At 44.0% G+C, this 6000-nt stretch overlaps 1 long non-coding RNA gene across 2 annotated transcripts; it reads left to right on the top strand.

The window, feature by feature from the left end:
• Window positions 1-213: 213 nt before the first annotated feature.
• On the top strand, window positions 214-4808 carry LOC111263963 (uncharacterized). Of its 2 annotated transcripts, XR_015312498.1 has the most exons (4): window positions 214-463; window positions 1677-3095; window positions 3718-3882; window positions 4088-4808. It is a non-coding gene; the product is annotated as an uncharacterized LOC111263963 (long non-coding RNA). The 2 variants fall into 2 exon arrangements; XR_002682545.2 differs by lacking the exon at window positions 1677-3095 and having other exon boundaries at window positions 4088-4807.
• Window positions 4809-6000: the final 1192 nt, after the last annotated feature.

Here is a 6000-nt window from a genome sequence, read left to right as displayed (position 1 = left end):
GTACTTCGTCCGTTGTTTGTATATGCAAACAAAAAGCTGCTTGTACAAGTGATCATCTGGGTCCTTATTCGGCCGTCCATAAAACGTCTCTCGTACCTTTATTCTATCTCGCAAAGCGTACATCGTTTTACCCTTACCCGCAGCTGGTCGTTGTTTTCTTACCCGTTCGTCTGCACTTTCGACCGCCAAGCGACAGAATACGAAAGGGACGAATGTAGTGACGAACGTCTGTTCCATGCATAAAGTTGCTTTTGGCCATACTCCTTCTAATCGTATTACCGTTGCAATTCGGCCAAAGCAGCTCGACGTAAAGGGAAACAAAACAAGAAAGAACGATTCGGTTGTCGGCCAACGCTATCGTTGTTATGCCCGTTATTTACTTTTGACCTGAGTACTCTTCTGCTGGACTATTTACCAATTTAAATATCAAAGCAGTGACAACAGATGACATTGAAAAAGTAAGGTACGTAAAGGACTTCGATTTCAAAGAGGTAAGAATAGAGCACGTGGAGGCGAGCTATGCTTGCCAGCAGAGGCTATCTTAGAACACAGAAAGAGCAATATACTCAAGTAAAACGTAATTCAATGTTTACTTTGAATTTCTCATGGTGCGAATAGTGCGTTCCCGCATACTCCTTCAAACCGTCAACATCTTGTTTCTCCGGTTCGCTCGGCGATCCTTTTCATGCATCCTTAAACAAAGGAGATCACCATCTCTCCCCATTTCCATTCCATCATATAGCCATGTTGTGCGATCTTACACGTGGTGCAACTCACGCCAGTGATGCCACTTGTATATCTGACCATTAAAAACATCATCCCTTTGATACGAAAGCCTCGCTTACACCCCCAAAACCACTGCCGTCGATCGCCTTCTCCCACGCATTCGCTGTACTCTTCAACACTATCGCCCAGTTTCTTACTGTCGAACTCGACCGGGCAGAACATCGTTGTGTAGCCTTTTGCCCCGCCAGAGATGCATCTCTATGGTGGTGGCGTGATGATAGGGGCAAAAAATATCTTTGGGATCATAGCTAGAGCATTGAAAACGCCAAAACAAGTGAGCGCAGGGAAGACCGAAGAAAATCGGTAGAACATTGTTAGTAAACCCTCATCTCTTACATTTACTTCGCCTCGTAGATCCCTCATCGGTCGGTTCTCAGGTGAAATTTACTCATTTTACTTACTTTTCATGATGGCGGCAGCGGCACTAGTAGCAGTCTTTTGTACTGTGCCTAAAAAAAGCATCTAGGAAAATACCTGCGACGAAGAGCAAGCAAACGATGAACGACGAGACAGGTAGCGGCCATAGGCGGCCGCTGGGACGTTCTCGCGTTCATCAATTCTTTAGTTGTGATCTTGTTGAACTGGCGGTGTGATCTTGTGAACAAGAAATTAGATTCGAATCATTTTTGTTGCCCTCCAGTGTATCTCTTCTGTGCTGTTTCCGCAGATATATTAAGGTGCTCTGCTTGACGTGCCACTCTTTGTGAGTGCATGGGGTCTCCGCTACTCCCTAGGGTTGAAGAATATCGTCGTTTGTGTCTGTGAACAACGGGCCGAATGAGTTCAAATCCATTGACCTGGCCAGACCCATGCAGACAATGATCAGGTAGAACTTCTGGGTAAACTGTAATTGATTTCAAGCATGACATTTAATATCTGCTTCGTTCCAGGAAACATGAAGAACAAAATTATCTTCAAGCATAGTAGCAGGCAATTTGTCCAGCTCCTACGGAGAAGAAAAGCCTTAAAAGAACTGTGTAATGTTCCTAGGAAGCCATTACTTATGTTTACTCAAATTCTTTCGTGCAGCTAATACGTGACAGCCAAGGAGAAATTAGCACGACTAGCTAAAGAGCCTATTCTTCTAGCTTGTTTAACAGAATATCCATTGATATTTGGCCTTAAGTAGGCATTATGTAAGAAAAAGGGATTTGGGAGGACCGCAATGTTGAGTCCCTCAAGGCCTGAAAAAGCCTTTCATAGTGAGACCAAGAGCAGAGATACAAGTGTTACTGTCGAAACCATAGCTAACGACCACCGCCGGCAAGAAAGGAATAACAGAAAGCAAAGATGAAAGGTCTCATTGGCACTATATAGCCGGCATATAATCTAACCTATTATATTACACCACCTAAACCGAGACATGCGAAAATCGAAACAGACGAAATAGTCGTAGAGGAAACCTGTCATTAAGGTTCACCCATGCCTATGCCAATAAGCTACTTTCTGACATTTCTGACTATAGGAAGGAAAGACATCTCCTAAAAAAAAACGAAATATTGTTGCCATTTTCTCTATGGAATACCGTCAGGATACATCTATATAATGGTTGCCTTAATCCATACGGCTATAACATATTTAATCGTTGACGGTACACAGTCCGGTGTCTGGCCCAACTCAAGCGCTGTCCGGGGCCGATGACGATATTGCGACAGTAGGACGCCTAGAGATCAACAGCAAACCAGGTCCAATCACGAACTACTCACGTAGGCACTTTCAACCAGCCGTGGCATAACAGAGGAAAGATCGATATAGCGACAGACATTGTGATGGCAGGCAATGCTTTACAGGTCCAATCTTTTGAAAGCGTCATAAGAGCAGAAGGAGTGGCGCTTATGCGATCTGTAGCGGAGTGCTTGGTTAGTCAGGCCAAGGATACGAGACGTGGTAGCGAGTTGGACGTTTTGCTAAGCACAGGATGCTTCCCAAGGAGCGAAGCGTTCTTGTTAACTGAAAGTGGGTATATGGGTAGATATAAGGCGGCCAATAATGTGAGACGGCGAAGTGGCCTGAATAGAAGGGAGTTAGGATGTTGTCGCCGAAAAGCCGAGCAAAACAGGCCCGGTCACGTCCATCGGATATATCGCGACAATCAAAGCCTGACACGATGAGGACAAGGCAGGACAAGATAATATCATTGCGTAACTGAACGCGAATATGCGCAACCAGCATTAGACAACTCGAAAGTAGTTTCGTCGACAGCAATGACAACGACAGGCCGTTGCTGAAAGCGTATTTGGATCGTTTAAGAACTGCTCGTCGTGAACGAGCGGCAAAGTAAGGATAGCGCTAGAACTGGGGAATCAAAGGTGAGAGCTAAACCTGTCTGAGACTGGAGACGAACACTTATCGTATATGCTGAATGATATGTCAATGCAGTGAGTTCAAGATAACGTCATTAAAAAGCAATATATAATAAAGAATAGAGAGGAAGGCTACGGCACAGCGAGTGCAATTGTGACGCATAGTAGTGGTCCCTTTGTTGGATGATGACGCATTGAAACAGCTCTCGCTTCTTGTAATTAATGCGCCGAACCTACATAAAGAAAGCTTGGCAAACGATTTGCGATCTACCTTTTAGCGACGCTAATTTATGATCTAGCTAGATCAGGCACGTGGCGCCCATATCGGTGGATATTACAGGAAACAGTTACCCGGTGGCGCACTTAATGCCGTATGTGTAGTTAATATATATTTGCCTTTAACTTCAGTTATCGAATTCCCAACAAACCCACAATCTGTCATGTGTCGTTAACCAGTCAGTCTTTCGGAAACCGTTTCATCTTCGTACTCTGTCTGCTCGGCACAATTTGCATAGGGTACTACCATGTTGATTTCTCAGGCTTTTATTCAATAGTTCAATTTCCGAATTTACCGGAGTTAGCGGTTTGAGCTAGACTAACTCACCTAACGTCACTGTCTATTTTTCAGAGAACCTTCAAAGCCATTTTTGGAGTAAGTGTAGTGGCGTCGTTGCGTAGTTCTGCTACAGAGTTCAGCCTCTAAAACAAGGTATTTGTATACAAGTAACCAACGCATGGGAAGCTTTGTTACTTCGTATGCGATCGTCTACCTGCTGACAGAACTAGTTATTCTGTGAGTAAAAGTCTACAAAACCACCCGTCCATCGTCGGACATCGTTACTGGTGTTTTTTTTTTATCCTGCTTTCTAGCAACAGTTCCAAACTTTTTCATGGTTAGAAATATCAAATTTGATTCTACCTTTGTATAAACCCCTTGTCCTTGCAGTGCCTAGAAGTAAACTTCCATTGCTAAGCCCATAATTTTGCTTCCACCGCAGGGAGTCCCTTAAGTCCAGGAAACGATCAAGCCAAACTATACTACCAACGTGCTCCTGGATGTGTTCCCGCCTGTTTTAACTAATCGTTTCACTTAGGTATATAGTCCATGAAACTTTAGCACGCTTACCTGAATGTAATAGAATCCTGCCGTAAATATTGTAAAGGCAGAAAACAACGATGTTGAAAAAGAAGGTCTATCGTGCGCTGGAGAAAGTCTTTCAAGGTAACCTTCCTCTCTCAGAGAAATAGACGATCTATACTCTAGTTGCCTCGTCTGTCATGTCTAACTCACGTAATCTGAATTTTTGCAAACGCTATCCATTTTGCCATACAAAATATATGCCTACAGAGAAATAATAACTATAATTAGCTTAGCTATTTTGATACACGCCAGGCATAGAATTTAAATGAGTACAGTCTACCCTAATGCTAGTGCTTTAGCACTACCATGCTAAAATACTTCGCTTACCATCCCATACAACTTCAGATTGGTAGGAAATTATTACTATGAATGTCCAAACATCAAAGATGTTCAGTACTAGCTGGTTTCAATGATGTAACGGCGGCAGCAATGTCAAGCAAGTCAATCACTTTAAATGTTCATAGTTCCTAGAAAGGCATTGCCAAGCTCAAAGTAGCTCTAACGTTAAGTTAAGCAATAATGTATTTTCTGAATAAATTGACTTTACACAAAAATACCCTACATCTTTCGAAGAGCTCCGACAGCTCCTAAACACGTCTATGACCTTCTTGCGTTCATTCATTTGCCACACAGGTCATACAGGCTTAATAGTCGAAAATAGGCCAAGGAATATTTGGCATGACTTTTTTTGCATTTATTTCTATTGCATGGATACACTGTATGCTTTTCGTTGAATCTTCTATTATGTATAGAATTTTGCAAATGTCTGGTTATGTCACCTGGCATTTTGTTATACGCTAGGTATATTATGTTTGACCTACGTCAACCTTTAGGTTGACAAGCAAGACGTGTACATACGGCGCGGCGATTAACGACGGAACTGATAGCAGCGTAAGCGTTTCGCTATGACTCCGCTCGTTCAAATATTTTTTGTCTTCCAATTTCAGAGTTTACTTTGTTTATTCGAAGGACTCTAACTCGATGACGGGCATAGCCTCAATCTAAAACCATTACAATCGGCAGCAATGGCGTCATCATCATCGCTAATGTTTTTTAGCTGGCGGCCACAAAACGATTTGTCAATGCAGTTGAAGAGTTCTGCTACTTCTTATATGCACCATTCAATGGTGTACGAGCGTATCGCAGCAGCTGTGACGGTCATGAGCGAATTGTTCATTTGGCCTCGACTAGCTTCTAGAGGAGTGGTGTATCACTTCGTACCAAAAGTACGTGGCACGCACTCCTCCCTCTCTGGCCTGCTGCTACCGTTGTTGTTGTTGTTGTCGTCGCCGTCGGCACTGCGGGCCTTTTGCTTTCGCATTCTCTCAGCTAAGCGATGATAATAGTGTCGATGCGCACGGCGCAGTCTAAATGAGAGCGGTTGTACGAATCTGCGGTGGCCTGCGGCAGGCCGAGCTGAGCCATTGTTGCTTTTCTAGCTGGCATATCTGAGCCGGCTTCCTGCCGCGTTCGGCGCTCATGCGCGTATTTGCCGCCGCACGGGATACTCACATCCAACTTCCTCTGTGAGGCCCATCCTCTTCACCGTTTCTACCATTCCACTCTTTTCCTTACTGCTCTACACAGAGACAGGGCATGTTCGTGCGCTCTTGGCATTAACCTTTGCAAACTACATACGAGAACAACAGTAACGATGCCGACAACAACAACAACAACAACATCAATGGCAGCAGCAGCAGTTAGTGTACAGCAGGTAAGCGCAGTCTAAGGCCGTGTCTCGCCCCTTTTTGCTGGCGAAAGGAACGCGTC

Source organism: Varroa jacobsoni, unplaced genomic scaffold, assembly GCF_002532875.2.
Source record: "Varroa jacobsoni isolate VJ856 unplaced genomic scaffold, vjacob_1.0 scaffold_804, whole genome shotgun sequence".
In the NCBI taxonomy this organism is placed as follows: domain Eukaryota; kingdom Metazoa; phylum Arthropoda; class Arachnida; order Mesostigmata; family Varroidae; genus Varroa; species Varroa jacobsoni.
The sequence above is the reverse complement of the archived record's forward strand: the minus strand, read 5'-3'. Positions and strand labels throughout refer to the sequence as shown.